Source organism: Mastigoproctus giganteus, chromosome 3 (genome assembly GCF_048544385.1).
Source record: "Mastigoproctus giganteus isolate SK-2022 chromosome 3, ASM4854438v1, whole genome shotgun sequence".
Classification (NCBI taxonomy): Eukaryota; Metazoa; Arthropoda; class Arachnida; order Uropygi; family Thelyphonidae; genus Mastigoproctus; species Mastigoproctus giganteus.
This window is the reverse complement of record NC_143577.1, coordinates 57,523,714-57,547,117: the sequence shown is the minus strand read 5'-3', so window position 1 is coordinate 57,547,117 and position 23,404 is coordinate 57,523,714. Positions and strand designations below refer to the sequence as shown.

General features: G+C 36.5%; 1 protein-coding gene across 3 annotated transcripts in view; it reads right to left on the bottom strand.

Annotated features, from left to right (window-relative positions):
* Window positions 1-8,393: 8,393 nt before the first annotated feature.
* Window positions 8,394-23,404, bottom strand: part of larp (La related protein) — a 467,832-nt gene continuing 452,821 nt past the window's right edge. For all 3 annotated transcript variants that reach the window (XM_090369301.1, XM_090369300.1, XM_090369299.1), the window contains one exon: window positions 8,394-10,290. The gene's annotated coding sequence lies outside the window, so the exon portion shown is untranslated. The remainder of the gene's footprint in view (window positions 10,291-23,404) is intronic.

The window sequence follows — 23,404 nt, the reverse complement described above, 5'->3', positions numbered from 1 at the left end:
ACAAAAAAACAAACAAATTATGATATTAGGGACCATAAATGATTACATCTACTCATGTATTTATTGTCTCTAAATTGCGTGTTCTATGGTCGATTTTCCTGTTTTGCTGGACGAAAAACCTTGCTATCTACACTTGAGACCTACTAACTCAGCCACGGAGGGAAAAAAGCCCACTAAAGTTCCTCGCGACCACTACGAAACAGCTGCACTAACCATGCCAACGCAATACGGATTCAAGCAAGGAACTTCTACCACCGACGCCCTAAGTGACGTTTTGACGGGAACCTCGGTGTGTGACAAAAAATATTTCCATGCCATCTCAGTCGATTTCGCTGGGGCGTTTGACACCATTTGGTGACCAAGCATCTTAGCTGGATGCACTGCTGCTGTGTCTGCTCACCCGGCTATAGAGGCACCACATCTTAGCTAGACCGAGAAGGGCAAACATGCCTATGACAAAGTCATGGAATCCTACCTAACCAACAGAGAAATCAAGGTGATAGCACCATATAATAAGTGACCAGATGACTCTACAGGGTTCAGTTTTAGGGCCACTGCTCTGAAATATGATCCTAGGCGAATTCCTGCCCTGGACTTGGTATGGGAAGTAAATTCCGATTGAATACTGACAGTCGCTGCTGAAAGTCGAACACAAATGGAAGTCCAAGCAAACCAAGCACTTCAGCTCCTTCAAGACTGGGCCACTTCTTAAAATAACTGTTGAAAGGCACCCTGAACTTACGACCACCACAAATTAAAATCCATAGACAGACAAACTAGTCGCCGAAATCCAGCATCTAGGTGTCGTTCTAGACACCAACCTGTCCTTCCACCCTCAACTCCAATACTTCAGAGAAAAAAATAAGATATGCCTTATTAATATCCAGCATAACACGAAAATCCTGCGGGCTCAAAAAACGCACGCGAACGCTGTACTATAAAGCCTTCTTCACCCAGGCGATTACGTACTTCCCCCATGTGGTTCCATATGGGGCACAATGGTGGTTAACAAAAAGAGCTTGGATGGACACCATACGATGCTCAATACTCAGGTTGTTATCCTAGATAACAACCTGCCATTCCAGCCACATCTGAAACATATAAGAAGAAAAATCAGAGGATACTCCGGCGTGGTACCCAGAATCACAAGGAAAGATTGAAGACTCGAGAAAAAAAACCCTGATGCTTTACTACAAAACAACCTTTCTGTCAGCAATCACCTATGCAGCAGCAGTGTGGTATTCAAAAACGACACTGGAACTCAACAAAAGAACACTAAAAATGACCCAAAGGACCATACTGCTATCAACAACACACGCTTGCAGCACGGTAAGTACCCCAGCATTGCAGGTGCTTTCTGGAGCGCTCCCGCTGGACCACTGTTTTTTCTGGAGGGGAGAGGTCGCCACCCACCAAGGATACACGACTGACCTGGCAGGCAACCTAAAAAACGAAAAAATTAGGCTACACACTCACCCCCTAGACATTTGACAGAGTTGGATGGAGACTACAAAAGGCGAAGTAACAAAATGGTTTCTACCAGACTCCGGAAAATATACCCAAGCAGCCAGCCTGGTACTTCCCAGGGTACCATATGACAATGCTATTAAGCAGACACAGACCCTACAAGGAGAAGCTGTTTGGCTTTGGGCTTGTTGAGAACCCCAACTGCATGTGGGGAGAGCGAAAGCTGTAGCCACAGTCTATGATTGTCAACACTATGAAGACCTCAGAGACTAATAACAAGAATGAGATACCTCCCAAAAAAGGACTGAAGCACCACTTCCTGGACACTGAGGAATATAGGGCACTCTCCAGTATGTGTAAGACCTATACACCAGGAGAAAAAACACTAATAGCTATCTACAGCAACGTACATAGATTGATAAAAACCGCCACCAAATGTGACAGGAAAAAAAAAAACCCACGGGTGACTAGTACTTGGACAAGAAGAGTGCTGATCACACGGGGAAAAAAAAGCAGGAATGGGGTTTGCCCCATGTGTGACAAAACCGAGCACACTAAAATGCAGCACAGCTGGAAACAGCCTGATGGCAATCTAAAGAGGGTTCCCTAGTCCCTTCATCTATAATTCCCACTTCCTTGTGGGTAGGAAACGTTGTTCCTACCCACAAGGAAGTTTCAGTGGGGCATGCCCCACTGAAAACGGGCTATCTACTCTGTTGGCCCTATATTTCTGTCTTTCCCCACACCTTCAGTCTACCCCTCTCCACCATCATAGCAAAAACCCCACATAACAAAAATTTAACAGGATAAAATTACCTTACACCCAAAACTTGGCCTAGCAAACCTAAACGATATTACTCCTGCGATTGCACAATTTTTTTTTCATGTGCTAGCCGCCAAAATCCCAGGAAATTAAGGGGCAGAACCTGCCAGAGCAAATCTAAGGCTACTGTGTTCCTGTAGCCTCCACAGGGCATAAGTGGGGGTCAAACAGCTAAATGACCAGATGAACAATTCCCACACTTTTAAATCTCTGGCATTTCCCAGCAAACTGGTTCACCCACAATGAAAGCAACATGAAGGTGGGGGAAACCCTTGGTGCCGTATGACAACACTTACTCCTGGTCATCACACGTGCCTACCGTACTGTTAGTACGCATGTCCTCTTAGTCCTAGCGAGCGTCCTGCCACTGGTTCTAGAAGTAATATGCTGCAGAATGACATACTACCTGACCAAAAGATTACCCCACACTCTGGGGGAATACGCCATCAACCTAGCAGGAATTAGAAGAGGACCAGACTTGAGAATCATGTGCAGCAGTCATGGCAGGAAAGATGGTCTGCTTCAACAAAAGGGGAAATTACTAGGAAGTTCCTGCCTATAATCGGACACGTATATCCTAGATCCCCTCCTGGTTCCACCCAGGTCTATTTACATTTCTCAACAGGCCATGGTGCCTTCAACACCAAGTTAACCTATTTTCAAATAATGGAAGCTCCCCTCTGCACATGTGGAGACAGAAACATGGTCCATTATGTACAGCTGCAACCATTGAGGACCTCCGCTGTCGACTTATAACGGAACTCACATATCCACCAGCAGGACTGGAGCATCACCTTCTAGACTAGAGGGAGAAGCTCCTGGCATTCACGAAGTTTGTGCAACAGGTGTTTGGACATGAAATCGATGGTCCACTGCTCAACTGTCTAAAAATCCCTCTGCAGCAGGACACCAGTGATCACCAAGTCAGAATTCGCTCTACACATCTCCTGAACCTGACACCAGCAGCTGTGACCTCTAAAACGAACACACTATCAGGACTATTGCTGCAGCTTGCTGCCAAGACCATTGGCCTTCCATGCCAGTGCACTTGTATGGTACTTTCTTCCTACATCCTGTAGGTGGGGGGGGGGGGGGTTGTCTGCTGGCTATTCCACACCCAATTTTCTTCCCTCTGGTGGGGTATGGGCATGCCTCACTAACCATCTGGGATTGCCTTCTCTATTGACCCCACCTGTCTTCAGTCTCCCCACTATCTAACTTTGTGACGACCACATTTAATGAAACCAAAATTATTACAAACCCACACTCAAAAACTTAAGTCAACCATTCAACAACCCTATTTCAGCATAAATTATAGTCTCTTTTTACTAGATCCTTGCACTGAAATCTCAGGAAATTAGGTGGCAGGAGTTGCCAGAGTAAATATAGCTACTGGATTTACATGGTATGCCTCCATGGGGCCAAGCGTGGATCCCATTAGGAGCCCAACGGCTAAAAGGCCAGATGAACAATGGTACAAAACATTACACACTACAATATCCATACATTTAAATTTCTTCCCTTTACAGCGTGCTGTATTACACAACAACGTATACTATGTGGAGATGGGGGGTTACTGCCGGTGCTGTTTGACCCAAAAAGACTTTACACATGACTGAGAATACATAAAATAGATGTTTTTAGCACAATTAAAAAAGATTTTTTTTTAAATTCCAAAGTTGATACTTTCTTGGAAAAGATTGAGGAAAATCTGTCAGAACATGTAGGAACTCACTATTATATTCTTCAAACCACTCTAGAACTTTTTTGGATCGACCCATACTAGTTATCACAGAATATCCCATTGACTATGAGACAGAGAAATGCCAACATAGACCTGATAAGATAAAACATCCAGGTGTTTGCTAAACCACGTGACCATGATGCAGTATTGCATACTTATTGGCCTTCCCAACAAATGGTGCTCCAAATTATTAGTGCCACCACTTTGAACTGTTTAGATAACACATGTGGCATTCATGTTTTCCTACACATTTTGCCTTTGTGGGTAGCAGTTGGTAGAACTGATGCCCTCTGCACACCAGGTGGAAAGCACCAGAGCCGAGTCCTGTTGTGATGAATTTTTATGGGCCTTTTTCAGAACGTGGCTGTTAGTTGGTCTCATGTGAATGCGGCATGGTTTTTCTCTCTTGGAAACTCGTATTTTTCATCCAGCAAATAGAACCATGCAATTTACAGACAGTACATATGGAGCAATGTGGCCTTAGTCGCTGATGCTCCTTAAACCCTACACAATTTGATTTTGGTTCTGCTATCAACCTCTGGTATCATACATTCTGATTTGTAATTGCCGGCCAACTTTCTGCCTTTAGTCAGCAGTTCAAAATCTGTTCTGCAGACATTGTATTTGGGGTTTCCTATTTATTCAGACAACAGGTTTCTGAAGAGGCACTCAGTTGTGAATTCCCTTCTATGCTGTTTTCGGCACATTTTTGTTAAAACAGCCACATCAGAACCGGTGTTGGAATTCATTTGGCCAAGGACATCTACCAGATGTCTTTTTGTAGTGATTTCTTTGTAGTGAAAACATGAATGCCGCACGTGTTATCTAGAATGAACATCCATCCTCAAGCTCTCATTGGGCCAGAGTTGCGACTGCAGTTACTTTTGTTTCTGCCTATTTTCCCACAAGAAATACCTCAGAAGCTGTCATCACTGCCACCTAAATTCATTGAAGTTTATAATAGCTTGCTATATAAAATGCGCAAGACCCCTTTTAAAGTTGCTATTACCTACTCTACCTATTTCACTTGCCATGAATGCCAGTTTGCCACTGCATCCATATCTTTATGCATTCTCAGAGTACCATTTGTATACATTTGCATCATAAAGCACACACAAGGGCCAATTTTTGGTACTGTTGGTAGATGTGCAATTATCATTAATGGCATTAACTGGAAATACAGTATAAATGTAATTAAAGTGGAAGGGCTGATACCTATTTATACTGTTTAGTAATATAACTGGCAAGTAATTTCTTAGTATAAAAATGGTACGATGGGTATATACTTTAAGACGAGTAATTAGGATGAATTACACAATAAATGGTAATCAACATGTTTGTTTTTTCAACACCCCATTCCATTCGTAGTTTTTGAAGATTTCAGAGAACCAACAAAAAGACACTACAAGCTTGCTAAGGACCAACTTATCTCTTCTGCCAGGTAAGCACAGAGTGAAAATCTAAAATGAAAAACATAACTGAAAATTTAATACACCTTTTTCTTTCCATTACATAATAAATACTCATCTCAGCAGGTTCTTTGGATATTTCGTTTGTTCACAGCTAGTAGCAACAAAAAGGTAGCAATGAGCCAAGTCCACTGTTCCTTTCTAAAATATTTTTTTTTAATTACTGAATTAGGTCTAAGGTTAGTTTCCCATTCAGTAGTAAATTTTTGAAAGACCTATTTTGCTTTATGTAAAATGGTGCCCAGTAGCATCTCAGGTATATGCCATCTATAATCTCCTTTCAACGACTGCCTATATAGTTAGGGTAATAAGATGCTCAGATGGAACAAAACTGAGTTTTAAAGCTTAAATCCATGACAGTTAACTTTTTCTCTGAAAATGAAAAGCAAGCAATACTTGTTTCTCAAATATTTTTTAATTTCAGATATGTTTGAGGAATCATTAAGCAGTATTGCAACAAAATTAATCAGGAACCAAGTTTTACTAATTATATTTGATATTAATGAGTAAATTAGTCTCAATTTTGTTTTGTAAATTTTTATTGAATTTCTTCCTGCTATAATCATATTTTGTTCTTATAAAAATTGTGTTAAATTTATGTTAGCTTACATAACAATATCCTTCATGACAGTATAGCAGTTTGCCTCTTGGCACTTGTTTGGAGAGGTCTGGGTTCAATTCCTGTTATCACTGACCATAAGAGTTTCCAAGGTTCTTTTCAATTTAGATCGTAGTTAGCTGATTTAACATTGAGGTCTAATGCTATGAAAGCTATAAAGACATACAAAATGAAGCTGTATCCTACTTGTAAAAAAAAAAAAAATGCTTAAAATTTTGAAAAACCATAAATGTGTCACAGAAATATGAGGGAGAACACCGGGATGCCTGGTCACCACAGCTTACAGCTTTATTCCTTGGAGGAACAAAATGAAGCATGGGGAGGAATCATTTGTGAAGTATTGCCATCTGATATTCCATCATTTCAAAAATGCCAAGATCTTATTCAATATTTTGAATCAACTTGTTAGTTCCTGGTTAATGAAAAAACATAAAAAGAATCAGCAACATAATCTGAAAATTATCAGCAATGTAAAAATCATGTCCATCCATCAGAAAATAACTGCTGTCAAGTCGTCAGCTATAATCTTGCATTACAGGATTTATTGATATTATTAAATACTGTATTTCTTTTTTTTTAAAATAACTTGCAATAATTGGGTATTCTCTTTAATAAACTGTATTCTTTAATAAACTGTATTCATTTGTATTCTATTTTTTCATTCAACTCTATTGATTTGTGTTTTTTTTTTTGTATCTATATGGGATGGGAAACTTTGACAAAGCCCCTTTCTACATCTTATGGGTGAAGTTATTGAAAGTGCATATATGTACACCATTCATAAGCATAAATTTTGAATGTATAAAAGGTACCCATAATAAATTTAAACAATTCTGATTCTTTATATTTTCATAATTTATATTTTGCTTTTCCACTCACAGAATATCACATGCCTGATATCTCTGTGAAGAAAGAAAATTCCTTTTCACTTTTATATCCATATTATAAACACTACAGAACTTACATGTCATACATTGCAATCTCTTCTTTTGCAAGAACAATTATAGGTAAAATGAGAAGATGTGGGGGGGGGGATGAACTACAGACTTACATGCTGTCTAGTCCTTTTCTTACTTCACCAGCCTTCACCTATGGTGATATAACATCCTTTCTTTGAGATAGATATTCTGGATGGCCTGGCTTGATCAGAACTTATGGGATGATTAAGGATACATGGTAGGGCTGTTATTTGATCTTATCATCACTTGGGAGGGAGAGATCAGTTAGGATCTGCCTGTCTGGAACCCATCTGTCCTCATTGGGTGGAGTTAAGAATAGTTGTGGCTTAGCTTGTGCTTATGTACAGAACAAGGGCAGTTGGGAAGGGGGATCCCCTTGTTCCTACTGATATTTCATTGTGGGTTATGGCAAATGGTCAGGCTTTCTTAAATTCTCCTTTCCCTCAATTGATGAGCAATACAATTTAAATAATTGTCTGTAGTCTAACTTTGGAACAAGTGGATCAATATCCATTTACAAAATAACTTGGAGGTTTTGATAATTCTGACTAAAATTCAAAGTTCGGCATCACTGGTGATCTGCCAAGCTCACTGTAAAAAGAGAATGGGAAAACAACACTAACGGACTTAACCCCCCCCCCCACTGGTGGACACGAAAACAACCACTCCTTATATCCCTCATCAGCCCACAATTTCTGTCCTATCAAATCATATCTCTTCCGGAACATCCAACTAAACAAAGGATATTATCCAGGTCACCAGTGTCAGGATTGCACTTAAGATGCTTTAACAAAAGAACTGTAAACAGCATGTAAGAGTAGCTTACCTTTTCTTTTTTTTTTCTTCATCTTTTCAGTTTGCTCACCACATTTGATCTTGAAATTTAATAAATATGTTTTAATTATATGCAGTGAAGTGTTCTTATATTTTTAATTCTTACATAAGAAGTCAACCATCTAATGACAGAAATACTTTTGTTCATAGCACCTCAAATAAATAATGTACAATACTATCTCCAAGGTGCAAGTTCTTTACATTATTTACTTTTTAGAGTAACTGTGGTTGGCAAAACCAAAAGCATGTAATAGTACTTTGTACATCAGCAGACTAAATTCTGGATATTTCCAGCAATTATTAATACTATTTCTTATATCATCATTTCACAATGTAAAGCTTCAAAAGCTGCATAAATGGGGAAGGGGGGGGGTCAAAACTGTCAAAATGAAAATTCACTGTTTATATAATTGCTTTTAACTTTGGTGCTTGCATTTATTTTTGAAATTAAAAAAAAACAAACCAAGTACTTCCCCAATTCTAGTATTCCCTTTATTCCTATGATTAAATCACTTATTATATAAGATAGTTTCAACACTGATACATAATGTCAAAAATGCCTCCTCTGAAGTCTACACACAATGAAATATTTAAATCACACATACTAGTTAAAAAAAAAAAAAGCAAAGAAAATTCCCTTTCATACAATGTTAAAATCTGTGTACGTTAAACACAAAATTCTCAGTGTAGTGGCAGGAGAAAAAAAAAAACACCATTTATGAACAGGCACTTTAAACAATGGAAAAAATTCCACATATTTCTGTGGTCTTTGACTTTGGAACAAGGGGATCAATATCTATTTACAAAATAACTTACAGGTTTTTTTTTTTTTTTTTTTTTTTGATAATTTTAGCTAGAATTCCAAGTCCAACTCTTTTGAAGGTTTTGTGTTACAAAATGGCCATAACTGATATACATAAATTGCCATTGGAAAATAATCAAAGCCAACAATTTGGTTATTTGATTCTATAGCAAAGGATAACAAATACAATCAACATCCTGCCGATGAGAAAATTTAACAACAGAGGAGAGAAACAAATTCCACAATTTTCCCCTGATTATATAAAAGCTTACTTCGACAATACTGAAGAATACAGAAACAGTGTGTAAAAATAATCTTCAAATAGTTCAAAGGTCTCCCAGCACCGTGCTAATACAAAATCCAACTATGGATGACTATGCATATATGGTGAGCAACTTAAACAGGAACCTCTTCCGCCATCCAGATGTTAGCTTGTAAAGCATGGTAAAGTACTAGAAGATTATGAAATCACAATACTGAAGAATGGGATAGTGTATTTTCCCTGTTTTCATCCCCCTATTTTGTATATATATACACATATTATGAATACTGTTCATTTGTGAATGAAAATCAACGAATTTATGGTTAATCAACAGTTAACATAAAGAAAATGTTCATAATAGCAATTCATATCAATGACACATTCCAAAACACTTCAAAACCTCTTAAAATAATCCAATAATTTTCTTATGATTGGCAAAATGCTACAAAAAGTATACAGAACTTGCAAGTGACACACACGTGCACACACACGTGCACACACACGCACACACACACACCCTTCATTTGTAAAGTGTATAGAAATCCAGAACTATTCACTATCTACACGTACTTTAGAAACAAAAAGCAATTGTTACATAATGGACGCTAATCCACTTTGGCTTTTAAACTTTTTTTTTTTTTTTTTTTTTTTCTTTTTCCTCTCCTTATAGATACTATTTAAAAATCCCCATTCCCAGCACACACACTTTTTTCTTTTTTTTTCCAAACTACAAATTACACTTATTTACAAAACACAAAACCTGTCCCCCGTTGGTTTTTCTCTTTTTTTTTTCATCTTCTCAATACAAATACAGTTAGTAAATAGGTAGCAGTTAGCCAATAACCAATCAGTTGGCTCATCTGGCAAAGGCACAACAACAAAACAGGAAGGTGGGGGACAAGTCTGTATGTAATTAACCTTCTCCACAGGAAGGCTTGAAAAGCAGTAATAGTAAAATAGTACATAATTTGAACTCTACTGACAACCTTGTAGTGGGTCCAGTTTTGCTTGCATACGACCCCATTTAGCACCGAAGGTCCTGAATATACACAACTCAGTTCTTTTCATCACAAGGAAATTTGCAACTTTACTCAGAAGTGTCACAGGTAGGGTGTCTGCCTCAAGATCACAAGTTTAAAGCAAAAGCAGGAAAATCCTACTTCCATTTCGAACATGTATTTGGCATTTAGGCATGCACTAGATATCAAATCAAGTAAAGCCATTCCAATTCACCCCAACAATCCTTGAAAAGCAGTATTTCTTTAGTTGCACATGATGAAGGTCTCTGGCAAAAATGGCAAACTTAAATTCCTGCAAAAGAAAATAATAAAATATTTAAATAAATAAATAACATTTTAACACAGTAGAAATATAAAAACAAAATCTGTGGTATTTATATAACATATCATTATGTCTAAAACAAGAGCACAGACATCTCAGATCTGTTTGCAACATTCATCCCTTCCTAAATATATGTTCTAATTGCAGTAACATAATTTATGTATAGCCAGGAGGGCTAAGGATACAAGTAACACTGAGGCATTTAAAATAAAAGGTTATTCATTCAACATTCACATTTCAAAGTCCCACCTTGTGAGAGAATTATTATGATGTGTATAAAATGCCACCTAATCCCCACTATAAGTAAATATTCTGTTTATACTCCAGGGCCGACAGGGCTAGCCGGGTGGGTAAAGTGCCTGCCTGGCAACCCAAAGGTTGTAGGTTCGAATCCCGCCTCAGGCTTTGATCAAAATACTGCAAAAACCTTGGGAGGTGCACTATGGCCACAGAAGCCGATGCGCTAACAACTACAAAAAAATAATAATAATAATAATAAAAAAAAAAAATATATATATATATATATATATACTCCAGGACAACCACACAAGTTCAGAGTTCACAAGGAAAGGAGTGATAAGAAAATTACCGTATTTAGTAGTCACACAGACCTGAAGAATGGTCACTCAAAGCATACGCATACAAGGTGTGACTTAAAGACATGAGAAATATTTTTAAAATCATTTATTATCTTAAATACAACAATTTCAATGTTTATCCCCTTCAAAGTACTCTCCAGCTGTGCCTATGCAGCACTCCAGTCATAATTTCCAAGATATAAAACAGTAGTAGAAGTCCTTAAATCATTTTCTTTTGTGGTGGATTTTAATTTTCAGGAACGGGAAAAAAGTCTGAGGCTCTAATGTCTTGATTTTTTTTTTTTTTTTTTTATTATTATTAAAAACTCTTCATGAAGTCTTCCTAAAATCTAAATGTAACATCTGATTTGGCAAGACAAATTCATAATGAACAACAAAGGAAATGACAAGCATGGACTTTAACTTCAATTGAGACATTCTTGCTTTATTTAAACAGAGAGAAGAGGGAGTTTGCCATTGCATACTTTGATGTTTGGTTTGTGGATCATACTGAAAGACCCAGGATTCATCTCCTGTTATCAGTGAATCCTAAAATTTAATAACATTTCTTTGCTCTAAATTATGATCCTCATTTTTCTGCTGAAGGGTTAATTCACTTAAATAGGCACAGTTCAATCAAAACTTAACAGATAGCAATGAAACAAAAACTAATCCGTATAGGAAAAAACAAGCTACAACACAATGTGAATGTTGGTAACATGTGCAGTAGTAAGACATTGGTAAGCAATGATTCTCTTTTCATTTTAGCCACACCTTGTACACCTGTATCTCCCCCACCCACCACTTGACTACTTAATTAGTGGTCAAGACAATTCAAAGTGAATTGATATCAAGTTCACAAAGTTTACTTGTCTACAACTGACTTATTTCGTTATTATTCTTTCAATTATATTTCATTTTTAGAAATAGTAACTCACAAATCATGTTCCAAATTAATCATCCTCTGTCAATGTTTTCATACTTATCCTTCACATGGCAGTGATGGCATGGGATATAATAGGCCCACCTGGGAAATATCTATAGTGGGTTGTTGAATGCCACACTTTGAGATTAGGGGTCCAGTTACCTTCCTAATTTCCCATAAAGTTTTACTTTAGTTATGGGTATGATATGTGTTGTTTACATAGAAACAAGCTGAGAGGTGAGACAATTCGTAATGTGTTTTACACTGCTGCCTTCCAGTGCCTGCTATTTTCAATTTCAACATAATGTATCATTTCTCACCAAGCCGACCGGGCTAGCCAGGTGGGTAAAGTGCCTGCCTGGCAACCCAAAGGTTGCGGGTTCGAATCCCACCTCGGGCTTGGATCAAAGTACTGCAAAAACCTTGGGAGGTGCATTATGGCCACAGAAGCCGATGCACCAACAACTACCAAAAAAAAAAAATTTCTCACCAGTGGTTTTTACTGTCCCTGCAATTTAGATATAGTCATTTATGAAAGCATAATAAAACTACAGTGTTTTTATATATCAAGCATATTTATAGTAAAGTGGGATGCATATTTATAGTAAAGTATAAACATATGCAGACACCACTGGGACAGAAGAAGTGTCCGCTTTGCTGAGGTCAGTGTAGATGTAGTCAGTTTCAAAAATTCAGGAAAATGTACACTGTAACTTCTGACGTAACTTCTTAAAGAAGGAACACTGTAAGGAACATTGTAACTGCTTAACACACTTTTTTATTGCTTATCATTATACATTTGTGTTTCAATCAACTTTTAATAAAAAAACTTTTATTTGTGTTATTATAAAACAACATTAACTTTTAGTAAAATATGAATATAAATTGTTTTGTTTAGAGTATTTCATTCTGACAATTTCATTTTCATTGTGGATAATTAGATCGCTTACTAGTTTTACTCTATATTCATCATTTTTGCTCAAATAGAATTCTTTTAATGTGTTTAGGTAATCTTATGCATTAGCATATTTTCTTTTATTTGGGGTCACACTGCTGTTCATCCTTTTCAGGTTCTTCACGTCTTCCTCCATAAGTTCTTCATTGTTCATAAATTCACATACAATGTCTTTTGCTTCAGTGTTTATGCCTTCCACAACTACATTAGTCTACAGAAATGTATTCATTACTACTCAGTGTGAAGAATTTCCTAGTGTCCATAGTAAACCATTAAGTATGGATGCATCAGCTACATCTACAAATTCACCATCACACCGACTAACACTCAAATCAAATCCTCCTTTGTGGACTAGTTTTTAATTGTAGACTGGCTCACTGCATTCCATATTGCACTAATCCAGACTATAGACTGTAATCCATCTATACTTTTGCAAAGTTTAGAACAACTTTTGTCTTTGTCAAGTTTTTAAATCAGGTGTTTAAGAACCATTTGTTGATATTTCACCTTAAAAGTTTGCAATTATTCCTTGAGTAGAGAAGAGAATGTGATGTTAGGAGGAAAAAACACCATTTCAACATTATTCAGTTTTATGTGTGGGTGGAATTGTGATGTGGCAGTGTTAACCCTTATTGCTTGATTTCCAATTTACACTGAGTTAGTATTAGCAATGGTCACATGGTGCAAGGAAACCTATGGCTTATGCTGCAACAGCCAAAAAAAAAAAATAAATAATAATAATAATAAAATAAAAAATAAAATAACAAAAAATAATTAATAAGAGAAAAGGAAATGGACAACCTATGTGTTTCCCTCCACCTGTAGGTAATTATCCAGATCTAGAATCATTTATAACCATGAAAATTTTGCCCTCATTTATTTTACTTATGCCTCTCAGAGCATTGAACACCTCTATCAATTCTCCTCTAAGGTGCCTAGTTTCCAAGTTGTGCAACCCACATATTCAAAGTCTTTCCTCATATGGGTGGCCTTTTGCAGATCTCACCAGGCAAGTTACCCATCTTTGGACCCTTTCAGGAAGAACAATGTCTTTCTTTAGGTGCAGTTTCCATACTTGAACACAGTACAGGCATTTCTCGCTTTACGAGTTTTTTTCCCAAGTATCAAGTATCAACAAAATCGAAAATATAAACATTTAATTGCAAAAAATGAATGTTAAACATTCATAAATACTGTATTCCAAACCACGTGGGTAGTTATACAATACAGTCTACCCATACAGATTCTATACTAATATGCAAAACGTCTGAATCTGGGAAAGTTTTTGTTGCACTTAGGCTGCTTTTGATAAGAAGCATGACTCCACTACCCTTTCTATCTTTCCTATCCTTCCTAAATACATTATACAAACTGTACAGAAACTCATCATCCCCTAACTCCAGGTGTCACCACGTTTCAGTAAGCTTTATTATGTCAGCGTTACTTGTCCTAACCAGCAGTCGAATTCACTCATTGTATTGACGACACTTCTGATATTACTGTACAAACAATTAAGACTTAGTGTTCTTGTATAGTTAACTACCCTGACACACTCCTTAAAGTTATTTATGCTCGCTTCCCTGGCATTAGCTGCCTACTCATTTGAAATGTTTCTGCCCTCACAACATACTGCTAATATGTTCTGTTGTGGTAACAAACAAGAACTCTTAAGGTATACAAGTGTCTATTTGACCATGTCTATCAGATAAACGCATATCTATATTACCCTTGTTCCCAATAAACTAGAAGTTTCCCTGAACCTTTAAGGTATCCTCAATAATACTGGCAAAAACTCTTGCACCACCTTTATTTAAATGTATCCCGTCTCTACAAAACAGATTCCTTCTACCTACAAGTGCGGGCCAAGCTGATAGAAATTTCCCCCCCCAATAGCTTGTTTGTTATTTGGTTTTTAGGAGCATTAGCAACTAAGGCCATATTGCTCCGGAGATATGCGGTGGTCATTCCCTGACCTTTCCGCATCCTCCGTATTTCTTGGTCACAGGCTCGAACCCCGGTCTAATCAAGAAGCGTGTGCTACCACTGCCGCTCCTGCCCACCTGGCTACAGAGGCGCCCCCCCCCCCCCAATAGCCTTGCAGAGCATCAAGCCTTAAGTTAATCCACAAGGCTTTCAAGCATATAATCCCTCTTACTGTGCCTGGTAAGAATTGCAGACACAGACATTGTGATCTAACTCGCAGCATTTCTTCAGCATGGTCCCGTATTTGTCTAACAAATCATCAGATCATGTATGCTTAATGTCATTAGTCCTCACATGAATAATAATAGTCTCTTAACCCCCCCCCCCAAATCTGACAGTCTGTTGGTGACATCATTAATAGTTGCTCCCAGCAGACATACCCTGGTTCTGGTTCACTTATCCTTATTACAACTGAGCCAGTTGGTTTAATCCAAACCTTTAAAATGCCCCGCTTTCATAAATTTGCCTACAACAAGAGGTATTTCATAAGTGTACACACAAAAGCACAATTATACTCCTTTGCCATTTTACCTCCAGCACATTACCCCGCTAAGGCACATTGTTTTATCTGGAAATGTGCAAAAAGAAAGACACGTTTCATCAGCATTCAATATGTTTTCTGGTGAATATGCAACAAGTATCAAAGGCAGCCTTTATTTTCATAAGCAGCAATGGCTTCCAAATTAACATCATAATTGTTATGATGTTAATTTGGTTGGTGCCAATTTCTAAAACTTCAGTTTGAATTACAGGCCCAGAGATGGGAAGATTTTGACTGCATACCCAACTAAACAACTCAAAAGTCACCTGCTAAAGCATTTTTTAGTAGGTGACTTTTGAGTGGTTTAGTTATTTCCACTTTCTTGCCACTATTTTAACATTTCTTGATTTTTAATAATTGCTTCTGCTGAAATCTTTCCAATTTTGAAATGCTCAGCTAACTTATAAATGCCACACTTTTTTTTCTAGAATATTCTATCATGTCTACCTTTTTCTTTCAGAATTAACTGTTTCTGAGATATACTGTAGTACAGTACAAGAACGCGAATGTAAATTCTTACCTGGGCCTGGAACTCTGCACAGAAGTGGACAGAATCATTCAGATTCTGTCCACTTGAAATTTACTACAGTAGTGTAACAACCATGCACTCTCAAGAAACAAAACTGAGCCTTAAAGAACAGATAGATAGTAGCCAGATATTTGAGTGTTTTTTTTTTTTTAAGGTTCTAGGCATACAATATGTTTAGCAGTGATAGACTACAGACTAGTTTCAATGAAAGTATCTGATTGAGTTTGACTAACGGTTTTATTATTGTAGCATGCATTTGTAGATGACAATGCAAATGCATTAGTTCGTTTGTAGGGTGCTAATTTTATTTTATTTTTTAAAATAAAATTATTATACACTGAGTGATCACTGAATTATGACCATCCCTATAAAAATTGAATGCGACCCGTTGACCACATGAGTTATGAGAGTGCAGAGTTAGTCGACCTACGTAGCATAAGTAAGGTTTCAGTGGTTCAATAGGTAGTAAAATTCTGAACGTGATGGGTAAAAGGAAGGATTTATCGGACTTTGATAAAGGACAGATTGTGGGTGCTCAACGAGCTGGTACCTCAATTTCCCAAACAACTGAAGTGGTAGTGTGTTCGAGAGCTGCTGTAGTTAAAGTGTACCAGGACTGCCGTCAAAACGGTCAAACAACGACCCGACGACAAAACTGCAAAGGTCAGCAAAAGGTTGATGTTAGAGATGAGCGCCGGATCTGACGACTCATACAGGTGGAGCACCGTTGAAGAGTTGACTACCCAATACAAATTGGGCCAATCCAGAACAATATCTGCCATGACCATGCATCGCACGCTCGCAGGTATGGGGTATACCAGCAGACGACCCCTACGGCATCCTCTCCTAACCAAGGTTCATCGGCGTAAAAGACTCACCTGGTGCAAAGAGCATGCAAGTTGGACGTTAGAAGACTGGAAGGTGTGCTGGTCAGATGAGTTACATTATTTACTCCACACTGTGGATGGTTGTGTATGGATCTGGCATCAACAACACGAGGCTCTTGATCAATCACGTGTGGTATCAAAAGTGCAGGCTGGTGGAGGTGGTTGTACGGTGTGGGGCATGTTTCACTGGCAGGAACTTAGACCCCTGGTGCATGTGGAACAATGTATCACTGGTCTCCGCTATCATCAACTGCTTGCTGACTGTGTACATCCCGCTATGTTACACTTTTTCCCCGAATGGCGATGGTGTCTTCCAAGATGACAATGCGCCGAGCCATCGGGCACTGTTGCGCAGAATGGTTGAGGAACTTCCAGCATATCAATTGGCTTCCGAACTTCCCCCGATATCAATCCCATAGAGCACTTGTGAAAAGGCATATCAGGCATCTGGTTACACCAATCACCTCCATACCTGCATTGCTGACCGCATTACACACAGCTTGGTTGGCCATACCTCCCGAACGCTTCCAACATCTTGTTGAATTAATGCCACTTCGGATAGAAACTGTACTGAGGGCAAAAAGAGGACCTACGAAGTATTAGGTCATAATTCAGTGGTCACTCAGTGTATAGTACTGTATTATAAATGTATTCTCAAATTTACACTGAAACTCTGCCCCTTCTCTGTCAGGCTTACAATATTATTGTCTTGCTAAGTGATGCACATGCCAGTGAACTGCTTCAGATAATCAAAATGAAGTTTGTAAATTCTATATCAGCAGTGATGACCATATTAACAACATATTCTGCAATCTACTCTGTAAGTAATCTGTGACTATCAGAAGTCTAATTAGTGTCACTGTTACTGTAATGACCTTGAAATTAACTTGCCTTTGTGGCTAAATGAAGACCCATGAAAATGCATATTGTGTGCATTTCCAACAATGAATGCAGTCATCTGAAATGTCACTATTGAAAAAAAATCTAAGTATCCACTACACGGAGGTTTAAAAATCAAAAAGGACAGCCATCAATGTGTCCATATCCATACAAGAGAGTGTCCGTGGCTGGAACACAAGCCTGAGCATCCACAAGAGGTGTCCACTTTAGAGAGGTGTTCAATGAACACCTCTCTAAGGTTTCACTGTATTATAAAGGTTATTTCTAGCCTTAAATCAATCATGACTAACACAATAAATATTCCCTCACCAAAGCCTTAATCTAGTCACAGGAACTCAGCCTTTTCTGTATTAGCTCAGAGCATATTGGCAAGAATTTCCAATTCCAATTTTACAACCACAAAATTCAAGTTTCCTGTCTCCAAATCAATAAAAACTCCAAATTATAGAATATGATGGTATGAAAATATTTCAAGTTGTACTTCCTAATAACAAGCAAACTTATTCATAATCCAATACATATAAAATTATATGGTATTAGGACACAAATATGTAAAAAAATAATAAAATAAAAAATAAAGAAATGTTTATATTTAAATCAAAATGGAATAGAGTTGAAATCAAACAAAAAATTTTTATACAATTAAAAAAAATTTGTCTAATCATGACTGTTAAAGGATAACTACCAATTAATACAATGTTATGCTGTGATTATTACCTTTCTTAAAAGAATCACATTCCGAAACTTCTCCCACTCCCTTGATCACACAATCCTCCTCTTGGCGCCTCCATAGCCAGGTGGGCATGAGTAGCAGTGCATAGCACACACTTCTTGATTAGACCGGGGTTCGAGCCTGTGACCGCCAAATAGGGAGGATGCGGAAAGGTAAGGGAATGACCACCGCATATCCCCGGAGCAATATGGCCTTAGTTGCTAATGCTCCTAAAAAAAAAACTAAAAAAAAAAAAAACGAAAACAATCCTCCTCTCAATGATCAATAGTTCTTTTCTGAATATTCTAATCACAGAAAGTAGTGTATTGAAGGACTGGCAGATGTTCCAGAATGTGATGCTGATAACAAAGGTAATAACTGTGGTAATTAATTGATAATTATCGTTGGATTAAATGCTAATAACTATATTTAATCACATGTACACAGTCCCCTCCCCAACCATAGTTATTTTTGAAGAAACTGAAAATGTTTCTGTTGAGTTAAGGTCCTGTTGCATTGCCTTTTCATAACATCGCCCTTCATTTCTTTTAGAGCCTAGATAAAGAGCCTAAAATATTTTTGAGTTCCTAGTCAGAATTAGCAAATTTAATAATAGTGAGGCCTCCAGCCTTCATATAATTTTTTGTTGTTTGAGACCTATTGGTGCAAAGAGATACTATGGCTATAATACATACAACTAAGGTTAAACCCCTCCTACTGTCCTTATTTACAGCATATGCTTTAAGATTCTTCAAGTCATAAGTTAGCCCTTGCAAAAAAAAAAAAACAAGAACAATAAATATGCTTCTCAAAACCAAATTAGAGAATACAATATATTGCTTATCAAAGTAATATTATTTCACACATATATTATGCATGAAATAATACTGAACATAAACAATTGTAACCTAAGAAATAAAATTAAATGGGTAAAATATGAACTCACCAGGATCACATTTAAATTTATGAAAATGATCAATTAGAGACAAGTTGTTTTTATACATATATATATATATATATATATATATATATATATATATATATATATATATATATATATATATATACATATATATATATATATATATATACACACACATATATACACACATTCTTTTATGATACTTTTCACAAAGATTTTGTTGTCATTTCTTTTGGAATGAATTGTGCCATCTCCCTCCTCAGATTTGTCTTCATTCTTGTATTCATTTACCGGTTGAAAAGTAAGTGGTGTAATTAATTAATTTTTGCTGCTAGGGCTTGTGAGAAACTAGTTCAGAGTAATTCCTCCTTTTTTACCAACATCAGAAGAGCCATACTCACTTTGTGATTGATGAACTTCTGATGTCCATGATTAATCATCAGATGCATTCATCTGATTATTTGAGTTCCATGTCCAAGAGTCGCTGCCAACATCTTTTACTGCACTATGAAGATATTATACAAAAAACATCTCTGTGTAGCGCTAATAAATGAGTCTTAACTGTACTTGTGAAAAAAAAAAAATTCTTTGTAAAGTACAAAAGTGATGCAATTACATCATCTACATTACATAAATATTGGCAGGTAAGGTTTGAGCCAAAGGCTATACGAAGGTTAAGAGGAAAGCTTCACATGAAGTGCAATTTCAGAGTGTACAGCTGGGTACATATTTATGTACCACAATTCTATAATAAATCAATTCCTATATTAATTTCATTAGTAAATTAATAAGAGGAGTTTACCTCAATATAGTACGTGGAACACTTCCTAGATAAAGAGCCTAAAATATTTTTGAGTTCCTAGTCAGAATTAGCAAATTTAATAATAGTGAGGCCTCCAGCCTTCATATAATTTTTTGTTGTTTGAGACCTATTGGTGCAAAGAGATACTATGGCTATAATACATACAACTAAGGTTAAACCCCTCCTACTGTCCTTATTTACAGCATATGCTTTAAGATTCTTCAAGTCATAAGTTAGCCCTTGCAAAAAAAAAAACAAGAACAATAAATATGCTTCTCAAAACCAAATTAGAGAATACAATATATTGCTTATCAAAGTAATATTATTTCACACATATATTATGCATGAAATAATACTGAACATAAACAATTGTAACCTAAGAAATAAAATTAAATGGGTAAAATATGAACTCACCAGGATCACATTTAAATTTATGAAAATGATCAATTAGAGACAAGTTGTTTTTATACATATATATATATATATATATATATATATATACACACACACATATATACACACATTCTTTTATGATACTTTTCACAAAGATTTTGTTGTCATTTCTTTTGGAATGAATTGTGCCATCTCCCTCCTCAGATTTGTCTTCATTCTTGTATTCATTTACCGGTTGAAAAGTAAGTGGTGTAATTAATTAATTTTTGCTGCTAGGGCTTGTGAGAAACTAGTTCAGAGTAATTCCTCCTTTTTTACCAACATCAGAAGAGCCATACTCACTTTGTGATTGATGAACTTCTGATGTCCATGATTAATCATCAGATGCATTCATCTGATTATTTGAGTTCCATGTCCAAGAGTCGCTGTGCCAACATCTTTTACTGCACTATGAAGATATTATACAAAAAACATCTCTGTGTAGTGCTAATAAATGAGTCTTAATTGTACTTGTGAAAAAAAAAAAAATTCTTTGTAAAGTACAAAAGTGATGCAATTACATCATCTACATTACATAAATATTGGCAGGTAAGGTTTGAGCCAAAGGCTATACGAAGGTTAAGAGGAAAGCTTCACATGAAGTGCAATTTCAGAGTGTACAGCTGGGTACATATTTATGTACCACAATTCTATAATAAATCAATTCCTATATTAATTTCATTAGTAAATTAATAAGAGGAGTTTACCTCAATATAGTACGTGGAACACTTCCGTATGATACCCTCCAGAAATTAAAACGGAAAAAACGAAAAAATCGACAACTTACCGGTCCATTAAAGTAAAATATAAATAATTAAAGTAAAATATAAATAATTAAATAATCAATTTAACACAATTCAAAATCAATTCAAAACAATTAAAATTCAAATTAACGCAATTAAAAGAATAACGAAAATATTCAAAACGATCTTCCTTCCTGAAGCTGACAATGCTTTTCGACCGACTGTCATGATCACAGGAATGAAAAATCACCGAATCAAGCTAAACCTGCAACTTAAATAGTGATTATGTGTCTTCGCACATGCGCGTAAAGGTCCACGCATCGGAGATCAAATATGGCCGCCGAACATTAACAGAATTCTCGTGTAATTTAATTTCAATGGTTTCTGCAATTAATAGTCGCGTATAATTACGTTGAACGTTAAGTATTTTGGCCTCGTTAAATAAAAAAGTATGTTTTTCGTAAATGGCATGAAAGGCTAATTCTGACGCTGCTGAACGAGAAGCACGAACTGAGGCTTCGTGTTGATTTACACGAATATTAAGAGAAAACCGCGTCGAACCCTGATAAGACGAGTCGCAATCACCGCAAGAAATGTTGTATACTAGATCATTAATTTGTGTTGCGAACGCGGAAAGAACCGAGCGATTGTTCAGTATAGTGTGTAACTTCCGTATAGGCCTAGCTATAATTTTAAATTCGGTATCTTTAAAGAATCTGTTAAGCTGTTTGTGCCACTGTTCAACGTATGGGACAGAAATAAAGTATTTTTTGATATTACTATTGTTGATTGGTGCAGTATTTTGTATCCTATCCTTAGCTTGTACCCTAATTCGATTTATTGTGTTAATGGGATAACCCCTGTTCAAGAATCTGCTAGTTAATATTTGTATTTCTGAGTCCAAAGCAGAATCCGTCGTTGAATATTTATAGGCATTTAGAAATTGATTAAAGATAATCGATCTTTTGTAGGTGAACGGGTGGTAGCTATTATAATGTAGAAGCATACCGGTGTTTGTGGGTTTTCGATAGATGCTAAATTGTATTTTGTTCGAGTCCCGGGTAAGCGTGAAATTTAGAAAGTTTAATGATTTAGTATCCGTATCTTCCCTTTCCAATGTAAATTTGAGTCTAGAATGAATATTATTAAGTTGCAGGTTTAGCCTGATTCGGTGATTTTCATTCCTGTGATCACGACAGTCGGTCGAAAAGCATTGTCAGCTTCAGGAAGGAAGATCGTTTTGAATATTTTCGTTATTCTTTTAATTGCGTTAATTTGAATTTTAATTGTTTTGAATTGATTTTGAATTGTGTTAAATTGATTATTTAATTATTTATATTTTACTTTAATTATTTATATTTTACTTTAATGGACCGGTAAGTTGTCGATTTTTTCGTTTTTTCCGTTTTAATTTCTGGAGGGTATCATACGGAAGTGTTCCACGTACTATATTGAGGTAAACTCCTCTTATTAATTTACTAATATTATTATCAACGTAGAACATATTGAGTATTACAGCTCTGATTCATACTATATATATTAATTTCATATCAACTGTTATGTGCTGGAGATAAACCAAATAAACCTTAAAAAGAAAGAAATGTTTGTAACGTTTTGTCAATCACCTAGAATTACTTGCAGTGTCCTGTGTATTAATCAAAGCCTGAAATGCTCCACGGCATTCTCCTTCGAATTTTGTGCTGTTTAGTATATGCTGTGCCATTAGCAGAACTCAACAGTTATGACATTGAGGATGGCCTTCATGTCTGAGTAGATCAAGTGTATGCCCAATTTGTAACTGAGCAGGATTATTCCTCTTATCTGCTAGACTTGAGGAATATGCATGGTTGACATTCCCATGAAATATAAACTTTTCTTTACTTCCCACACACATTTTTCTTTGAAATGCTGTTACTATTTCATCTTCCATTCACATTCTTAGATATCAAAATTAATATTATTTTGCCACTACTGTGCAACACATTTTGATTCCATCTAAATAAGAAGATCATCATTTAATGGCGTTTTCCATAAACTTACTATTGTAGTCTGCACAACTTCATACTTCACTCCAACTTGCAACTCATTTGTAAATAGTATGATTTTTCTCCTCTTCTCATAGTCATCAAAAAATAATAAAAAAATAAAACACTTCAATCGTTTCCTTTGATATGT